Below are 22421 nucleotides of genomic sequence, written 5' to 3'. Positions count from 1 at the left end.
TTTGGGGGATCAAAACCAGGACCTTGCAAATGCTAAACAAGTGTTCTACCACTGAGCTATATCCTCTGCTCTTTAACATATCTTTCTAAGGAAGTAATAGAGATGAATTCTCTGAAGAGGTATTACATTTGTTTATTTATTTACTTAATTACTCATTGCAGTAGTAGAAATTGGGACCTAGTGTTTTGTGCACAGTAGAAGAAGAAGTGTTCTCCACCTCTGAGCTACATCCCCATCCCCAAAATTATTGTTACAAAAGTCTTTATTTCGCTTTTATTTTTGAAGAATAATCTTTGTTTGATTTATATTCCACCTCATATTTCTTTGTTGTTCCAATACTTGCCTGTGTATTCCTTAGATCATTTTTTTTCTTGACTTTTAGAATGCTTTTTAAGTTTTGGTTGAAAGCTTGACATGATTCATTAGATACTAGCAACCAAGGAAAATAAATTTAGGGGTGCAGAGATTTATAATAATCTAGCTAGCAGTTGGGCTGCAGACATAGATAGCAGCATATTCAAAATCTTCCTTTGTATATTTGTTTTTGTCTCCCATGCTCATTTTGCTTTTTCCTATTGCACTTCTTCACTGGAGGTAGAAGACATCAAAATTTAAGAGCCTACTAAGAACCTAGGTTTTTTTTTATATTCAGGCCTCAGAAGTTACTCTTTAGTTATCATTTACCTAGTTCTACCAATCAGTATCCCCAGTGACTTCAGCTACAGGTAAGGAACTGTTAACTGCAATGCCCACCATTCATCTGTCTCAGCAGATTTTGAAATAGTAATTGACCCTCTGACCTCAGTTCATTGATGCATCTCCCAAGAGTCATCCACTTTCAGTTTGCTCAGCTGAAAAAACAGGGGTTACAAGAACAGGAGTGAAAACTTTGGAGGTAAAACTAGAATGTATCACAAAGATTTTTTGCAAAGAGTGATGTAAGAAATATTTTTGCCTTAGGGGTTCACGTGGTTTGGTTGCCACTAGCCACACAGGTTGCAGTGCCACCATGAGCAGAGACATTTTGTAAATGAAGGGAAATGTGCAAATATTACAATCTTATTTACAAAAACAAGCAATTGTCTGAATTTAGCTTGCAGGCCATATTTTTCTGATTCCTGATTTATCCGAGTATAGATGAGAAGTCTTGAAAGCCAGAAATCATCTCATGGTAAACTTTATCAAATAAATAACTTAATGAATCAGGCTGCATGTTTTTTTCATTTTTTTAGAGAGAACCAAAAATAGTACAAAAATTAGAAACAACGCAGAATTTCATTAAACAAAATAAAGTAATTTGACAATGGTTGTTGTATTGCATAATGTCTCCGAATGAGTTGTTTGTATTACGAGATACAAGAATGCAAAATTATTTTTAAATGTTATAAGAAATTGAGGGGCTTGCGAATTAGCTCAGTTAATTAAGCACCTGCTCCGACAAACCTAGTCAGGTGCAGGGGACTGCAGTTCTATCCCCAGCTCCACGTGCCTTACCAGATCCACCCTTAAGGCAGCCTGAGCCAGAAAAAAAAAAAATTCTTAGGACCGGCAATCCCAGGCATGCTGAGACTACAATTGAGACTGGGTGTCGTGGCATGCACCTGTAATCCCAGAGTTTAGGAGGCTGTAAATGGGAGAATCACTACTAGTCAAATCTAGTAGTGAGACTGTGACCATCCTGTAGACCCTTCCTCAAAATACAGAAAAAAAAAGAAGCTGAAAAGGAGTAAACTTTTGAGTATTAACTGCTCCTTTCAGTAGACAAGCAGAAATCAGCAGTACAATTATCCAAGCTATGTCTACAAGAGATACAACGATACTATATATACACTTCTCTGTTAAATTTTTTAAGGACAATTTGATACACACTTGTGTTATTACACCCTTAGTCACAGGAGTTACTATCTATACCAAAGTTCAAACCAAAAAAACGAGAGTTACTTAGCTTTCTCTGAAATTACATTTTTTTTTCTATTTTGCCAAAGAAATATGTTTGGGCCTAAATTATAGTAAGCAAACAATAGGCAGGTTCCCTTAGCTATATCACAAAAATGATAATTTTGCAGTGTCCTCAGTAGGAAGTCTAATAAAATATTAAGCACCTGATTTTTAAGTAGACATATCTTTGAAGAAATCACCATCTTTACAAAATAAGAAAACTTCACAGGGCTAAAGAGTTAAAGCTTAACAGGACAATAGAAAAGCAATATTTTATGTCATGAATTTAAACTATTTGAATAAAAAGAGTTATGTGAATGGAAAACATAAAATATAGCAGATTTTAATAATATAACAAGTTTAAAGAATGAGGTTTAAAAAATTTAGAATTTTCATTATCTAAGTTAAAAATGTCTGATGGCTATAGGAAAAAATACAAGATTTTCAGGAAATTATCTGTCAAATAAATATACTAAAAACCCATACACTATAAGGTGATTCACTGTTAAATATGTAAAACAGTTTTTGTAAGCATTTCCCTTTCTAAATGTGTATATTCTCAGAATGCATACTAGGAACAGATAGAACTGATCAAGTTTGGTGAATAGTATTTAACTAAAATATGTTATGTGTGCAGTGAATTTGCTCTCTGCCAACCTCTCAGACCTGTGTTCCACTTTGATTTATTCTTCTCTGGCTTCTGGGAGCTAATCTATATTTTCTAAGATTGTCTAAGTCTTCTCTTACTTATTCATTAGCTCAACAATTAGTTGCAGTTGCTAACATATATAAAGGCCAAGGATAATGTTAAGTCAACAGTGAAAGTCTGCTCTGTCTCATTGAGACTGGGTGATTCACTTCACTGTGCACAGTTACTTTTATCCCACTACCGGTATAAAAAAGAAAGACACATAAGAAAGCAGTAATTGAGTTTCAGACTCAGGGTCTTAAAAATGTCCAAGTTAGATATGTTGCCCTTTTAGTTCAGTGACATTTACTTGTGGAAATTTCAAACTCACTCTCTTGCTAAGAAAAATCTTTATTCTAATTGTCTTTTTATTATTGTGAAAATGTTGTGCTTCCTCTCTCTGTGTTATAATTCTTTATGGCTAGTAAATAAGTATAGTTTTAAACTTTTATCTAGAATTCCTTTATCAAAGGAAACATTTTTGTGTAGTCTCTCATTAAATTATCATTATTGGCCACGATATGGAATGCATACAGGAAATGAGAAGAGATGAGGTGATAGAGCTTCTGGTATTCATAGTAGCCATATATGACTATATAATATATGGCTTCATCCCTCTGTCCACAGATAATTAAATCAAGTTTAGGTATTGATACCTGCTTAGTGAGTCACTGTTTTCTGAGAAAAAAGTGGACTATGCTCTGCAAATATACATACTAATGCTAAATAAAACAAACTGTTTAAATACAAGTGCATCAAAATAATATCATATAGAGTAAACTTAGGAAGACCCTTGAAGAAATAAAGGATCTGACTGCTTCCCAGGTCTCTCATAAGCTGACTACATTCCTGCCCTTGTTTTTTTTGTTTGTTTGGTTGGTTTTTTTTTCTACTTTTTTTTTGTATTTTAGAGAAGGGTCTACAGGGTGTTCAGGGTCTCACTACTAGATCAGATTCATAGTAATCCGCCTGTTTACAGCCTCTCAAGAGTTGGGATCACAGGCATGCACCATCATGGCCGGTCTCAGTTGCTGTCTCAGTGTGCCCCAGGGGTGGGGCTGGTATGGCAGGCCCAGGGATTGAACCCCTAGGCCCCTCACTTGCTTGCAGGAGCCTTAATCTGCTGTACTATTTGGCTGGCTCTGTCCTTGGGTTTTTATACCACCTCTATACCATTTTAATATATTCCTTTATTTTATTAAAACTAGGTTGGTTTGATTGGTGATACTATGATCACAATAACCTAAGATGTATCTTACTATTAACATCTTTAACAAGACCTATTTTAGTTTTTTAACTTCTCAGATTGTTGAAGAGAAATAACTCTAACTTTTATTTTTTTTAATCTTCCCAATACTGAGTCAGCACTCAGTGACTATTGGCAAAGAGAAAGGATGGGTGGGAAGCACAACAGAATGAATTTTACTGCAACTATCACTTTTCATATGGAAAGTTTTTCTCATGAATGTTATTTGGTTAAAAGCTTAGAAGAGATTTTCATAAACTGTTTTCATTTGGTACCCAGTACTTTAAGGTGGTAGTAAGTGTCCAGTTCAAATAGACACAATCAAAAAAATGGGCATATAAGTCCAGAGATCTAACCATATACAACCTTGAAGAAGGACAGTCCTGCAACATTCCTTTTCCTGTCACCTGCCTTCATTCACCACCTCTTTATTTTTGAACAATCATCTACCCAAGAGACAGCACAGCAGGAACTGGCATGTCATGACAAGCAGCCCGTACTCAGAAGACCAGAATGGCAGGAACTCCAAACATGAACCTACTATTACAAATTGCCATTTTCAGTGCAGTTGCTTAGTTCACAGGTGTCAGTATAAATAGTTAGTCAGGGTGAGAATCTTTCCAATTAACTGCTAGATTAAAAAATCTTCTGAAAATTCTCAGGATCGTTGCCTTGCCCATCTTCTACATATAACTGTATGGCTTGTCACTTATGTAAACATAAGAATTATATAATTATTTATGCCTATTTTTAAAGCATATTTTAATTTTCAAATGTTTTTTTCATCATATTCTGTAGGGACTTAAAGTTCAACATATTAATACTTGATGAAAAATACCTGTTCCATGTTATGCCTAAGATTTTTGATATTCAGACAGATACTGAGGTTAAGCTTAACAGCCTAGGTTGTATGGTAATAGCAATAAGCTTCTCTTCTGGATGGCTAACAACCTAAGTTTGCAGACCAAAATTAGAGAAAAAGGAGGGCCACAAGGAAAGCCAACATTTGGGCCCTAGCCTTCCAAGGTCAATTAAGACTCAGGACATATGAGAACTTGTACTGTAATGTCATGTAACTCAGGATTGTCCCAAATTTTCTGATCAAAGAAATTATGAGGCCAAAGAGAAAAGTAATTGATGATGTAGAGTGTCCCTAAGGAGAGTCACATGGAAAGAAAACCTTCTCTCAGACTTTCACAGAGAGCACATTGGCCAAGCAATGGCCATGACTCTTCCACATGGGTGACACTGACAAAGGATCTACAATCTGAGGTACAGGATCTCAGGAAAAATCCTGAGGGGATTTCACTGACCTTATCAGACCCAAAAGCTACAACTCTTGTTGCATAGGTCTTGCTTCATCTTGATCTTAATGATCCAGCAGAAAAGTATAAAAACAATGTATAAGAAGTAAAGCCATGCTGTTATGTTGAGCTGTGGGGGACTCAGGTCAACAATTTCTGACATTGCCAGTGAAGCAGAGGCCCCAATACTATTATGGGTTACTGGATTCTTTTAGAATATTTTGCTGAGTTAACACACCTATAATATTCAAATGATGGAACTAAACAAAAAAGGGAATACAGATGAATGTCCATTTTGTATCTGTGTATTCAAAATGGTTAGGATAGATATATAGTTACATTCTCTTAATGAATAGAGGGATTTGTAATAGTGTTTGTAAATAGGATATCATGTCCACATCTTGTACAGCAAATAACCACTAGGAAATTGCATGCAATGTGTTAATTACTGAAAGTATCCTACCAATTTGGTTTGAAACTGTTTCATTAGTATTTGTTTCTCAATAAAATTATTGGAAAATAACAAAAAATGTGCAAATTACAAAATACATAGTTCCAAAAAATGTACAAATGTCTAATAAATACATGAAGAAGTGCTCAACACCACAGGCCATTAGAGAAGTTCAAATTAAAACAACACTGAGATTCCATCTTATCACAGAAAGAATGGTCATCATCAAGAAATTAAAAATAATAAATACTGGTGAGGCTGCGGAAAGAGGATTACTTTTGCATTGTCGGTGGGAATGTAAAGTAGTCCAACTACTATGGAAATCAATATGGTGATTTCTCAAAAATCTAAACTGCCTAGCAACTGATAGCTAACCTTGACCAGACAGGATGTTCATCTCAGGAGTGAGGTAGCTGTTTGCTTTAAAACTGGGCCAAGTCCCACCTACATACATTTGACTGATTTCCTAGCTTCGTGGCTCCCAACATATCCCTCTTTTTAATTTTGTTTTGTCAGAGATGGGTGTTCCACTACAGTTAGAGAAGGTGTTTTGGGAGAAGTGTTTTAAGGACCTTTTCATACTTGAAACCAATCTAAAGATCATAGGTACTTGAATTCAACAAAATAACCCAATATAGTCCAATAGTCCATAATAGTAGTGGGTTATTGACAGAACTGGTAATTCTCAGAAGTTGTTGACTTGAACCCTTTACAGCTCTGCATGTTAATATGGCAATATGGCACTACTTTTTATACCTCATGGTTATACTTTTTATTTTTTATTTTTTGCTTATACTTTTTCGCTGGATGGCTAAGACCAAGTTAAAGCAAGACCTACATAAGTAAAAATGTAACTTTTTTTTTGACCAGGTCCATCAAATCTGCTCAGGATTTACCCTGGAATCATGCACAGCACCTTGTAGATCTTTGGTCAGTATCAGCCATGTGGAGTGTGGAGTCAGCCCTGTGGAGTCATGGCCATTGCTTGACCAGTTTGCTCTCCGTGAAAACCTGAGAGAATTTTTTCTCTCTAGATAACTCTCCTTAGGCACAATATACATGGTTGATCACTTTTCTATGTGGCCCCATAATCTCCTTGATCAGAACATTTAGGACACCAATGAATTATAGGATGTCACAGCACAGGTTCTCTTATGTCCTGAGTCCTCACTGACCTTGAGGGCTAGGGCCAAAATATCGGCAATCCCAGTAGCCCCTCTATTTCTCTAATTTTTTGTCTCCAAACTTCAGTTGCTCAACATCCAGAAGAGAAGCTTAATGATATTATTACCCTTTAACAGAGGCACTTGAGCTTCACATCACTATTTGTCTGAATATGAAACACCTTAGGTATAACATGGAACTGCTATTTTGCAACAACCATGGATATTCTAAAATTTAAATCCCGATAGAATGTGAAAAAAGCAATTACACATTTTTACACAGAAATTTAGAAATCAAACCATATGCAACATTGTAGCAGTACAATCCTGATACATTTTGTTTTTCTTGTATCTCATTTACTTGTATAATTTTTTTCAGACATTTACTTTAAATAATTGATATGACATTAGAACCAGTATGCATTTAGAGGACCAAAATGACAGGTATTTCAAGGATGGTTTTAGTATTACACATTGCTATCCTCAGTGTAATTGCTTATTTCACAGATATCAGCATATAGAGTTAGTCAGGGTGAGAATTCTATCCATTAACTTCTATTTTCAAAAACCTGATGGAGACGCTTAAGACCATTGCCTTAACCATGTTTTTGCCCCTGCCATATTTCCTAACTTTGCTAGGCATCCTAGTGTCATGCATTACTAACTTCACAAAATTGTAAATAAAAGACTTTTGTTGTGAAGAAAAGGGAAAATATACACAAGAGAATTAGGATAGATATACAGCTAATTTCTCTTGGTTCATTGTGAATAAAAGTTTGTACTGATATTGTTTTAGACACGATATCATGTTTGCATCCTGTCCTCTGAATAACTATTATGAAGACAACAATATGCAATGTATTAATTATTATAACCATCCTGTTATCCTGTTTTGAAGCTATTTCATTGCTATTTTATCTTTACTTCTCATTAAAATGAATTAAAACAATTTTTAAAAAAGAAATCTGAAATGAATTTTCATTTGACTCAGCTATTTCTCCTCTAGATGTCTTCCCAAAAAGGTGAAATAGATCGTATTATAGCATTGCTTACATACCCTTGTTTACAGCAGCACAATTCACAATAGCTAAGTCTTAGAAACAGCCTACATGTACATCAACAGATGAATGAATATAGATAATGCATGACAATGTCAAGCCATACAGTTACATGTAGAAGATGGGCAAGGGAATGATCCTGAGAATCTTCAGAAGATTTTTGAATCTATCAGTTAATTGGAAAGATTCTCACCCTGACTAAATATATATACTGAACTAAGCAACTGCACTGCAGATGGTAATCTGTAATAGTAGTTTCATGCTTGGAGTGCCTGTAATTCTGGTCTTCTGAATATGGGCTGCTTGTAATGACATGTCATTTGCTGCTGTGCTGTCTCTCGGGTAGATGGTTGTTCAAAAAGAAGGGGGTGGTGAATGAAGGCAAGAGGCAGGAAAAGGAATGTTGTGGAACTGTCCTCCTTCAAGGTTCTATATGGTTAGATTTTTGGACTTATGTGTAGACATAAGAAGTATGTAATTCTTTATGCTTATTTTAAAAAATATATTCTAATTTTTAAATGTTTTTTCATCATATTCTGTAGGGACTTAAAGTTCAACATATCAACACTTGATGAAAAATACCTGTTCCATGTTATGCCTAAGATGTTTGATATTCAGACAGATAGTGAGGTTAAGCTTAACAGCCTAGGTTGGATGGTAATAACAATAAGCTTGTCTTCTGGATGGTTAACAACCTAAGTTTGCAGACCATAATTAGATAAAAAGGAGGGTCACAAGGAAAGCCAACATTTTGGCCCTAACCTTCCAGGGTCAATTAAGACTCAGGACATATGAGAACTTGTACTGTAACGTCATGTACCTCGGTAGTGTCCCAAATTTTCTGATCAAGAAGATTATGGGGCCAAAGAGGAAAGTGATCGATGACATAGAGTGGGCCTAAGCAGAGTCACATGGGGAGAAGACACTCTCTCAGGCTTTCACAGAGAGCACATTGGCCAAGCAATGGCCGTGACTCATCCACATGGCTGACACTGACAAAGGTTCTACAATCTGAGGTACAGGATCTCAGAATAAATCCTGAGGGGATTTCACTGACCTTATCAGACCCCAAAAGCTACATAGGTCTTGCTTTATCTTGGTCTCAAACTTTAAGTAGAAAAGTATAAAAACGAAGTATAAGAAGAAAGGCATGCTGTTATGGTGAGCTGTAGGGGACTCAGGTCAACAATTTCTGACATTGCCAGTCAAGCGGAAAACCCAATACTATTATGGGCTACTGGACTCTTTTGGAATATTTTGCTGAGTTTACACACCTATAATATTCAAATAACGAAATTTAACAAAAAAAGGGTATACAGATGAATGTCCATTTTGTATCTGTATATTCAAAATGGTTAGGGTATATATATAGTTACATTCTCTTAATGAATAGAGGGATGTGTTCTAATGGTGTTTGTAAATAGGATATCATGTCCGCATTTTGTACAGCAATTAACCACTAAGAAGATTGTATGCAATATGTTAATTATTGAAACTATCATACCAATTTTGTTTGAAACTGTCTCATTGCTATTTATTTCTCAATAAAATTATGGAAAAAAAAGATAATGCAGTATGTACACACAATGGCACACTACTCTATGCTAAAGATAAACTCAAGTTACTTACATGAAATGGATGCACCATGAAACTGTAATGTTAAGTGCAGCAAATCAGACACAGAAGCTTAAGTATGGTATTCTCTCATATGAGAAATACAAATTATAAGTGAAGAGAAAAATAAAATATAATAGGGACCAGGGAAATAGTTAGGCAGTCTAAGTGCCTGCCTGGCAAGCACAAAGTCCCAAGTTTCCATACCTGATACTGCATGCTGTGCCTACACTGGATCCCCAGGTGTGCCATGCCAGCCCAAAACTGGGTGTAGTGGTACATGCCTATAATCTCAGCATTGGGGAAGCTGTACAGGGGGATCACTATGAGTCTGAACCATGTAGCGAGACCCTGCATCAAATAAATAAAATTAAAATGAAAGATAATAGGAAGATAGATCTTTCACAAACAGGGATAAGATCAAAAATAGAGGAATTGGGAAGAAGGGGACAAAAGGAAAATGAAAAAAAGAACTAAGCTGTATGAAGTATACGTGCTGACTCCACACAAGGAATGCAAATGTTATACACTTACTGCAAACATGGACTAATAAAAACAGAAATAAGAAAAAAAAACTTCAAGAACAATAGCCTCTGAAAAATACTTATAGAAACAATCTTAAGACAATTCTAGATATACACAGGAAGGACAAAGCTATTCTTTCACAAAGAAAGAGTGGTGTTTGGGCTTGAGGTGTAGCTAAGCAGTAGATCTCTTGTCTAGTGTGTGTGAAGACCCTGCATTCCATTTCCAAGACTGAAATCAAAGGAAGAAAATGGAAAAGATGATTGAGTTTTCTGTGTAATTTTGAGCTCAGTAAGTTTTAGGATAATCACCATAATGTAATATCCATTTATTTTGTCTTATTTATGAATTGTGAAAATCACCAGTTAAATTTTGTTTTCTGATGATTGTAACTTGTACCATCATTTATATTTTGCCTTCTGTTTTTCCATTTTAAACAAATGATACCAGATAATAATTACATGCAGAGAAGATTCAGGGATGAAAAACAGCTATCTATTCTTCTTACTCCCTGAGTTCACTAGCCTCAGTACAGGATATATACCCCAAAGGAGAACTCTAAAGATAAGTGCAGACTTCTAAAGCTCTAGAAACCATGAATGAAGTGCTAGTTTCCAAGGTCTAGGGGAAATCTAATTTGACAAAAATCCTCTGAATTTCTCAGTTTCTGTTTTACTCTTGATCATACAGTTTGAGACAATGAAAACTCATTAGTTATAATCCTACTGCTTTCACTTGCCAGCTTCCATAGCATTGTGTAATTTCTCAGTGCCTGATGTCCTCTCTGAAACCTGGGGCTAGTATCATAACAGCCTTGTTGAAGCCACTCGGAAGAGTAATGAATAGAAATGAGTTATAAATATAAAATGATGTATAAATCTTTTAGCACCAGAGACTTAGGATGTTCAAAATACACAAAGGACAGACTAATAAGACTATCAATCCTGTCTCCAATGTATAGACATTTAGAAATAGGATCCCATCCATCCTAGACTCTTAAAGCCTTAGTTTAAAAAACAAAATCTGAGCTTTCCATCAGTGTAAAGAAGTGCGACCTTTTCTTTGTCTTTCTATGGGCTAATTTAATGACTTTTCCTGTATATGCTAAGACAATGTCAGATGGTGTTACATTTTATCTGAATGTAGCTAAACTCATTAAAAATGTTTTTTTTTAATTCAGAGTGGATTCAGACCTACATTTTACTGCTAGCATCTGGCTATATCGGAGGCATGAGATGCGTGAATATTGATGATGAAGTTGTTTGCATATTATAGTAGTTAATTTACTGAAAGAAACACAATTCCAATGTAAAAGAATCTGGGCTGGAAATTTTAATACCTTAGGATGGGGCCTGAGATACATCTCAGCAACACAGTGCCTGCCTGGCAAGCACAAGGTCCTGAGTTTAAATAAAAAAAAAAAACCTTAAGAGGTTCATTTAACTGTGTTGAGTTTTCATGTTGAATAATGATCTTCATTAAGGACCTAATATTTTGAATTACTTGTCTGTTGTTTTTGAAAATAAGGTAAGTTTGACTGTGTTTTCACATATTGAGTAGTACTTAGTTACACTCAATTCCATTTATGGAATTTAAAAAACAATCTGTAGGGAAAATACCAACTCCTCAAATACACTCTGTTGTCATGCAATATTAACATGATCTTATACAATAATCTAGAGGCTTGAACCTACCAAAATGCTACTTGTAAGGGAATGAGGGAATGTGTGCTTATATGCAACTAATTTAAGGGTCTTTGCATAGAGCCTTCTGGCAAAAATTATTTTAAAAATTTAACAAGTATTCCTGAAGCCAAAAGTATATGCATAATCTGTTAAAAGAAAGATATGCTGTTCTCATAAGCTGGATGATTACCACGTAGGGCATAGGTAATGTGCTTTGCAATGTCCAGCACTGTAGTTTTAGGAACTAAAAGAAAAGAAATATATTTGCATACAAGTCTAATCTCTGTAGCAAAGTAGGTGGCATTCTACAGAAAATATATCTCCCTGTTAGCCTCTCATTCTTATGCTTGTCTGAATTCCTAGAGTAAATTTTTTTAGCAGTTTAGGGAGATAAGACAGCAATGGGGTATTTTTCAGTTCATTTTCCTTTATGAGCTTGAGAAACAATGCTCTTACAGTCTTCTTAGGTATAAAAGAAATAATAAAGTAGACGAGGCTTTTGCTTTTTATGGTAAATCAAAACTGAGCTAACAAACTTTTTCCAGAAGAAGAAAAATATTCCTGACTTTTTCTTCCCTTTTTGTTTCCATTTCTCAGTCTCTGCACTGTAACTCACTCACTCAAAAGCAAATGTATGCAAAAATACATAATATGGAGAGAAATCTGACTATAATTCAGGAAGGGACCTCAAAGAATCCATCATTTTAAAGATGAGTGACCTTTCCAAGAACAGGTAAGCTATCATCTCAATTGAATCAAAGCCGTGTGTGCCTGTCTTCATTAGCAGATCCAATGAAAGTTACAGAAAAAGTAAAAACACTAACCATTGTGAAGGCCTCTGCTCTCACACCAAAAAGATAGCAAGGTGACATTTTGGAAAATTCAGAGACCATTCTGGACAAAATGTATCTTCTATTCTTTTCCTGTCTCAGCCTCATCACCTAGTTAGATGAAGGCAAGAAATTCCCAATGATTGATCTGTGACTTCTCTTCTTCAAAATACCAAGGTTTCTCAGTATCATTTCAAAGTTAAGAGCTGTTAAAATAACAGTTACTTATTTATAGAAATCCATTAGATCAGGGAACAACACTACACAAACACTGACCTCTCTGTCTGACAGATGAGCTTCAGTAATCGCTAAAAAATATTTTCAGTTATGTGGTGCTTAAAAAACACCCCTGTGTTTACGAGTCATCACTGTCAGTTTTGGTTAAGATACTTTTGTCTCTAGTGATTCTTTACTGAGAAAAGGAGAGTGGAAATGCTTACATACAAACATTCCCAAGCAATCTTATTTCTCAGTACAAATACATTCTGTAGACATTGGATAAACTTGAAGAGAAAAACTTATTTTAAAAAGTGAAAAAATCAACGTGAAAACTGTGGTTTCAGATTATTAAGAGGAATTTCCTTCTCTTCTAAGCTGATTGAAGCTGGAGTCTCAGCTACAGCAAGAGCCTTATCATATTCTGTTTACAAGTACTAGCCCCTGAAATTATAGCTTTAAAATGTTTCCTAGGCTTCATACTTGTTTTCAGAAGCAGACCACTTTGAGGAATAATACTAAAGTATTTTAAATTTATTTTTAAATCTTTCATCTTCCAAAATTCAAATCTGTGGGACTCCTTCTCACAGACATCTGGCTCTCTCTCTCTCTCTCTCTCTCTCTCTCTCTCTCTCTCTCTCTCTCTCTGTGTGTTCACATTTTCTGGACAGGGCAGAATCAATTATTTAGTGACCTGGGCATAAGGAAAGTTCTGCATAGTTTTATGCAGGAACATTGCCAGGATCACAACTGTTTCCAAATGAAAGACTGTGCTTGATAGGTTTATCAAGCAAGATGGATAATGTCTCAAGGCAGAGACGCTAAGAGTTTTATTCTGCTTTTAATTTCATCTTGCTTTTAAAGCTATTTTTCTTTCACAGGCCCCTTTAAATGCCTTTGAAAAGAGTCATTCTCCTGAGTCATCCAAGAGGATGGTGAGCAGGAAGGAGGTGGCTCTCCAAATGCCTTATATGTTCAACCTTCAATTAATTCCACTCACACTATCCCCCCACCCGCCCTAATGAAGACAAATAGTGCTGCAGTCTTTGGCTACAGCCTCGGTGTTTACTTCTGTTAACAGCCAAGGATATTCTGCTAAGATTCTGGACACTGTAAAGAAACATTTTGGAGAAATTTTTGATTCTGTGCCTCCTCTTTCTCTGTCAAAGAGGAAGGACACCACAATGTTTAGGGAAGCTGCAGCAAAGCTCGAGGGTATGGAAATCCTGGACTCAAGCTCCCTCTGAGCTCATATATCCTGGCCTGTAGAGTTAATTGCAAATACTATTTATCAAATAAAGCAGATTCCTCCTCCCTATCCACATCCCCTCAGGCCTTCCCATTTTAGGGCCTTTACAACTGCTAGAATCTGCCTCTGATCACCCTTGGGGATTCTCTGGCTTCCTTCAGCACTGCTACTTCCCTAGTCATACATATTGTGGCTTGGTGTTTTGCAAGGTGAGCAGTGCAATACAGGACACATTTTATAAGACTATTGCACAATGAATCACCCAAAGAATCTTATGCAAGTGCAGGAAATCTGTCCACACACAAAAAAATCCAGCTGAAGGCCTGGTTCCCATGATAGTATCCGCATGAGTTAATCTGAAGATCTAAAGCTCATAAAAATGCCTCCTAAAAGTCTAACTGGAGGCCTAGAGCCCAAAACAATGTCTCATGCAGGCCTGTTTCACAGATCTGTGCTGGGAAGGCTCAAAGTTCAGTGGCAGAAGCTAGAAAGTCTATGCCAGCAGGATGAAGATCTTTGTTAGCAGGCTGAGTGATCCCTGAACTGGAGCCAGGAGGCAATACTCAAGGTAAAAAGCAGAACTCCCTGTAAAAGTACCAGAGCCATGCTCAGCAACAGTGAGTGTCCAAGCTGCTCCAGCAGTGAGGAAAGCTAAGTTCCCATCAGGAAGGCCAATGTGACAAGCTTTGCCAGGATGCTGAACTGTGCACCATCTTCCCCTCCAGAGCCAGGAAGTGATGCTCAAGATGAGGACCAGAGCTCCCCCAAAATTGTCTGTAGCCATTCTCAGTGAAGGTGATGTCCCAAGCTCCTCCTCTAACAAGAACAGTCAAGCTAGCAAGACAAGTTTCTCCACCAAAAAAGCCCAGGAGAACTAGAGGCTCTCAACAGCTCCAACAGCTTCCCTAACAGCTTCTCAAAAATGTCTCCAGCTCTGCCACTTATGCTGCTGGCAGCAATACTCAGGTGGGTCTCTCACACCCAACACCATACTAGTTCAGTTCAGCTGGGTGTAACAAGTTGACCATCAGTTAACATCTATCACAACACATGAGGCCAGAATTGACAAAACATAAATGCTTCCCACAAGAAAAGCCTTGAACCAATGACTGACAGAAATTGGTATATAAAAATAAAAATAAAAAAAAGAAATTGGTATATAAATACCTCAGTGCTATTAATTAACCCTCATGTATAGTAACTCAGAAGTGTTTTATTAATCAGTGGCCCTAAACCCTCCACTGGAATTAAGACCCAGGTGTAATAACACAGTCTTTATTTTCTGAATTCCCTTCCTTATTGACCTCACTGCTCCTCTCCTCATGTCTGTTGAGGTCACATACACTAAATAATCTACCTGTGCTTGAATGTGTATCTGTGTGTCTGCTTTGCATTCATGGTTTTGGGATGTGAAGTCTAAAAGAAGAGGGTGAGCTACTTCGCTAGTTGAGTGTCTTAGTTATGTTTCTCTCATTGCTGGGACAAAATACCCAACACCCAAAATTAAGGAAGGTAAGGTTTATTTAGCTAACAGTTAGTGGAGGTTTCAGTCCACACTTGGCTGGCTCCAAGGCACAGAGAGTGGCACATGGCAGAGGGCAGCAGTTCATGGTGGTGGAAAACAGCAAAGAGCAAAGGGAAGAGCACTGGCTGGGGCAGCCAGCAAGCCTCTCTCCCCTCCCCATATTGTATTCAGGCTATCTGCCCCAGGGTGGATTTAGCACTCACTCCCATAATCCTAGCGTTGTATCATGAATTAATCACAAACTCTAGACGTCACCCCAATGACTGCACGAGGCATTGGTGGGACAACTAGACACAAACCATACAATGAGGCTTATAAATATACACAATAATCAACATTTTTCTACACAATATAGAAATATATGTACAATATATACATCTCTATTTCCATATGTATTAGGCTTTTGTGATAATTTTTCCCCTTATGGTTAAATTTTGCTTGATTTCAATTGGATAAATTTATCAAACTAGTTCCTGCCTCATACTCAAAAACCTGCTTCATTTACACCTGTTACACGTTGTGAACTGCCCAAGGCTTAGCCTCACTTAACTTCTGAGTCCTCATTAAAGTTTGTTAAATACACACACACGCATAAACACACACACACGTGTGTGTGTGCACAGACACACATACACACATGTACATTCTGTACATACACAGAGTACTTAACCTATTTATGCTATAATATCTTGGTCAGCTTGTGGGCACATATCAGAATGATTTTAAGTTTGTAAAATAAAATATGTAGGATTATAAAGAAAAAATAATGACAATGAAATATGACTGGTAACTTGTCCTCCATATAGAAATGCATTTCTATACACATGTGAGGGCTAGAGGAACTTCAGCTTTTATTACTTCACTTCCCCTGTAAGCAGCAGGACTTATAATTAAGTCAGGATTCCACACAACTGATGATTTCCTGGGCTTTACAGACTTCCTAGTGCCAAGATTCTGTGTCCCACAGGACAAGTCCTTATCCATGTTGTTCCTGATATAATTATACTCCTGTCTTTCTTCTTCATTTTCTAAGTAGTTGCCACTTATATTACTGCTTTCTCAATGAAGTGTTCACTTGCCAGGCCTGATCTCTTACATGACATGAGATTTTCAACTTCCTCAATTGTCAAGGACTCAGTTTCATCAATATTTTCTCTAGTATACCTCTGACTCATTGGCTAAGGGCCCGTTTTAGTTATGAATAGAAATATCTATAATAAAGTCTATAATCTTTTTAGAAATACTTCACAATGGACTACATGATATAAATGAATTAATTTTACTCCACCCTTAAGAGCAATCAGTGATACTAATCAGGAATCCATATCCCGGAATTGATGAAGTAACATTTAATAAGAAAGACCACACTGGGGCTTCTATAAATGTCTCCACTATCATTATCTTTCATCAACACTAGAAGTTTTGCTAATTAATATAAATAATAATAGAAATAAATTTTCAATGTCAAACTCTGCAGCTTGCTAATTAGGATGAGATATTAGAAATAGGGCCTTGTAAATTTGTGATGCTCAAGGTACGTTTATTGGCTAAGATAATTGCAAGATACCGCCCATCTTTGAATAAGCAAAGTAAAAGGACTGAGAAAGATTTTCATATTCAGAATTAGTTTTGGCACATTATATTTTACTTTAAATCCATAAGCCAGTTGTTCTGAAATACTGTTGAACTCCATTCTATACTGGGTGGTTTGTTAGATCCCACCACTACAGTAATATAGTACTGCATTTACTTCAGATAAATATTTTAAACAAGTTACTTATAGAACACCAGAAAAGAGAATTCTAGAATTTCTTGCCTTATTTGTGGCCTTTCTTGCTCACTTTTAACAAATACCTATGTATGTGATAAGATTTGATCTGACACTTACTAGCAAGTTGTAGGGGAGTTGGAAAACATCACATGCCATTAAAAATTATGGTACTTTAGATCTACCAAAGCAAATCTAAGAATTGTGATTATCAGATTGCCTTATACCTTGTTACTCTCCTTTGCAAACACTACGTATCATAGACTTTCTCCTATGTACAAGACTGTCAAAAGGACTGACCCAGTGCTAAACATATTCTGCAATTATAACTAAAATTCTTCAATTCTATTGGGCTGCCTAATGTTTTTATTCCCAACTCTGGTCTCATGTGACTCTTCCCAAACCTTCATCATGTCCTGGATAAAACAATAATACTAGTAGCTTTGGGCTCTGTTATGTTTGCTTCCTTACCTTTACTGGTATCAGATTAATTCATTTAACAATTGGTAACTGAACACTGTCATTTATCATGTAGTGTTCTAGATTTGGGATAGCTCCTTCAGCAAGATGTAGAAGAACTTGAAAATGAAAATGGATAAAAGAGTGAAAAGTCAAAGTAAATTTTAGATAGTACTAATTGCCATGAAAAGAAGTGATCAACAATAGCATTATAGCAAAGAGTTGTATACTTAGGAAAAGATGGTCAAGGAAATCTACACTGAGGGAAAATAAGTATACTATACAAAGATCTTATAAGGCTTTCCAGTAGTCATTCCATGTTTTCATAGATTTAGTACCCAGTGAGGTCTTCACTGAAGGGTGGCATTGGGGTCCTACAGTTTCAGTGTGAATCATTTAGGAATAGTCAGATTCTCATCAGTGTAGACAGCTCACCTATAATCACAGGTGGTCTAATGGAACTGTAAGAAATACCTTAAGAAACCAAGATCGATCTCACTATCTTGATGCAATACAACTAGCACTTTGGCTTTTTTCACTGAATTGAATGGATGGATCAGCCTGTATAAACTGATTGATTTAGCATTTTGTAGTCCACAAATAGACAGAGAATATTAGTCAAAACCAAACTTATCTTAATTAGTATGGAGGGAACACTGAGAATCATAAAATGTGAGATTTGGAAGGGCCTCTGAAGATCAGTGTTTGCAGGAAGAAAATGAGTTCTGCAAAATGAACCCCATAATGCTTACCTTGCATACTGAAAACTGCTAAGTATATGTTGCCACTGAATTATAAATGATTTAATAATATCTTTGATATTTATATTTCATTTACTGTAAGGTAGTTTGTCATGAACTACTTTTACTTTTTAAATATAAAAACCATCTGAGAACATAAAATCTAATATAAGAAAATACAAATTTAATATAAGAAAATACATCACCTACCATATTCATTTGCTTGTCCCACTTGGGACATAAAATATTTACATTGTTCAAGCCACATAGTTTATGAAATTTAATATGTCCTTATAAATTCAGCACTATATGCATTTTCAATATCATTAGATAGTGTTTATGTTTTATTGAATGGCTACAAAATACAGCATTGAGCAATTATACCATAATTTATTTATCCATTCTCCAATTTTAGCTATTTGGACTGTTAATTTTCTTAAATTATTTGAAAAATATCTTAATGCCTAAGATTGTTCTGGAATTTGGATTCTTTTCTTAGGATAAAGTTTCAGAAAATTACTACCCCAAGGAAAATTACTACCTCAAAGGTTTTGGATAGTTATTCAAAACTAAAGTTACTACTTTCTACAAAGTTTCCTAGTATTCAAGCAGTAATGATAAAAAAAGACTATCAGTTTCAACATACACTCAGCAGAATTCATTATCCTTATGTGGGAGGCGTTACTAATTAAATAAGTGAAAAAATAGCACTTTTCTCTACTGTGTATGAATTTAGCTGTTGAATTTCCTCTTTTGTGAATTGTCTCTTCACATCTTTTTCTTTTTTCTTTTTCATCTGACGTTTGATCCATATGATTGGGAACTTTATTGATTAGAAAGCCACTCCACTGCCAATTTTGCTGTGATATTTTTCCCAACTGACTTTTTTACTTGCTTTGGTACCAAGTATACAAAATCTTTGCCCATCTTTTCCTTTGGTATGGTTTATACGTAAGCTGTGCTTAGGAAGTCAGCATCCTCTGCAAAGTTTTTAATAAATAATCAATATAATTTCTTTCCAATTTGTTTGTAGAATTTTGTTCCATTACTCTGGAAACATATAATTGTTTTCAATATATTTAGTGTGATGAATGGTATTCATTGGTTAATGAATTTTCTACTTTTAGAGTTATAAAACATCCTTTTCCTATCTTAATATATATATATATATATATATATATATATATATATATATATATATAATGTTGCTTGTTTGAGTAGCTTCATTATGGTATAGTTAACATATAATAAATCACATATAATTAAAATGTTTCCACACCACAATCAAAATAATAAATATATCTGTCACTTCCCACAAATTCTTTGTGCCCTTTTGTACACCCTCTCTTGTGTTCCTTTTGCTCATCCCTCCTCATCTCACTAGCCACTATAAATAGGTTGCAGGGTATTTTATTTCTGCTTAAATGGAATCATGTAGAATAGTCCCTTTTGGTCTGGATTATTTCACTGAACCTGGTTATTGGGATATTCATCCACGATGTAATGTATATCATTTCCTCATTCATTTTATCAGGTACCACTTTCTCATATGGATACACCCCTTGATTATTCACTGATTATTCATTCATCTGTTAGTGGACATTGGATTCATTTAAAGTTTTTGACAACTGAAAGTAAAGATTTTATGAGCTTTTTTTATATGGTACCGGGGTTTGAACTCAGGAACTTGTGCTTGCCAGGCAGGGGTTTATTTTGCTGAGCTATCTCCCTGGCCCATTATGAACTTTTATGTACAAGTCTTTATAAGAATATGTACTCTCATTTCTCTTAGGAAATTATGTAAATATGGAATGCCTAATATGGAATATTATCAGCAGATATTGAACTCTTTAGAAAGTTGTGAACCTGTTTTCCAAAATGATTACATTCAGTTTGTATTCTTCCCAGCTGGGTAGGCGAGTTCTAGTTCTTCTACACTTTCGCTAACATTTGGTATTTTTTGCCATTCTGCTAGGTGTGTAAACCTCATTGTGGGTTTAGTTTACATTTTTTTTTTTCGGAACTGGTGATTGAACTCAGGCCCTTGTGCTTGCCAGCGAAGTGTTTATTCCCCTGAGCCATCTCCCATGCCCTAGTTTACATTTCTATAACAACTAATGATAAACATCTCTTCATGTGTTTATTTGCCATCTATGTATAAAGATTTAGAATGTTATTTTGATAAATTGACTTTATTATCATTATAAAATAATCATACTTTTCCTGGGACAATATGCTTTACTCTGAAATCTTTAATATTAATAGAGCTACTCAGGGCAGGGAATATAACTCAGCAGCGTAAGTGCCTGCATGGAAAGTGCAAAGTCCCGAGTTCACTCCCTCATACTGCAAACACACACACAAAATCAATATGGCTACTTAAGATTTATTTGCTTACCATTACCATGGTGTGCTTTTTGATTATCTTATTGTTAAACTACTGTCTCTTTGTATTTGCAATATGTTTCCTATAGGTAGGATCTTCCACTTATATGCACCCTAAGAATTTCTAAATTTTAACTAAGATATTAAAATATTTATACTTGTTACAAATATTAATATGTTTAGGTTTAAGCCTATCAGCTGCATATTCTTTTTTCATCACTTCTATTTTTTTTGTTCTATTTCCTTGCCTGCTTTTGAATCAATTGAATTTTTATTCTACTTTTTTACTTGAATTATTATTTTTACAATTTTATCTATTAATACAGGGTCTCATTAAGCATGTCAGACTCATAGTGATCCTCCTGTGTGCAGCCTCCCCAGCGCTGGTATAACAGGTGTGCGCCACTACGCCGGGTCTGGTAGCCAATTCAGTGCTCTTGAGAGCAGGGCCAGCACAACCTGTGGTGCCAGGGATTGAACCCCAGTCTCTGCCCTTGCCTAAGCAGCCACTTAGTCCACTGAGCTATCTCGCTGTTCCCAAAATTATTATAACTACTTTTTGATTTAGTTTATCATTTTAGGGGATTATTATATATATTTAATTTAGTTCTGTTAATCTAATGCTGACTACCACCTCACATATAGTATAAACACTTTATTATAATACTTATATTTTCCCTTTGTGGTTTTAATGTGGGTGTATGTGTGTATAATTTCACAATATATTGCTATTATTTTAGTACAATTGATTGTCCTTATTGTGGAGAAATATTCACAATCATCTTCAAATGAACAATTTTATAACACTACATTTACATTGTTGAGCAACCATAATTCCCATTGATGTCCAGAAATTTTTATTACCGGAAACTGAAACTCTGTACCAACTGCACAATGACTCTGCAGTCCTGACACCTTCTAACCTCAGATAACCATCATGCCACTTTGTTTCTGAATTTCTCTAAAGTAAGTATACCTCATATAATCTGAAGCACACAGTATTGTTCTTTTTGTGTCTGGATTCTTTCATCTAGGATATTATTTTCAAGGTTCACCTATATTTTAACATATATCAGAATTTCATTCCTTTTTGAAGCCGAATAATATTGTGTTTTGTGTAATATGCAAAATGTTTACTCACTCCATTTCCCAATGACATTTGGGTTGTTTCAATTTTTTTGGATGTTACCCATAATGTTGCTATGAACATTGGTGCACAAGCATCTGTTCACCTCCCTATTTTCTTTTTGTTTGTGTATTTGGTACAGCGCCTCGCTATGCAGCTCAGGCTTGTAGTGATCCTCATGTTTTCAGGCTCCCCAGCACTGTGATTACAGGCATGCACCACTATGTTCAGACTCAGTAGCAGGCTCAGTGTGCTGGGGCTGGCGTGGCATGTTGTGCTAAAATCAAACCCCAGTCCTGCACTTGCCTAAGCAGGTGCTTAGTCCGCTGAGCTATCTCACTGGCCCTCCCTTTCCTTTTCAACCTTTTCTGTGTATACCAAAAGTCCAGTGGCTGGATTACATGTTAATTTGATGAAAGCTAGTTAATTATCTTTGGAAAACATTTACATA

Source organism: Octodon degus, unplaced genomic scaffold (assembly GCF_000260255.1).
Source record: "Octodon degus isolate 3935 unplaced genomic scaffold, OctDeg1.0 scaffold00041, whole genome shotgun sequence".
NCBI classification, from domain to species: Eukaryota; Metazoa; Chordata; class Mammalia; order Rodentia; family Octodontidae; genus Octodon; species Octodon degus.
Note: the sequence above shows the minus strand (reverse complement) of the source record.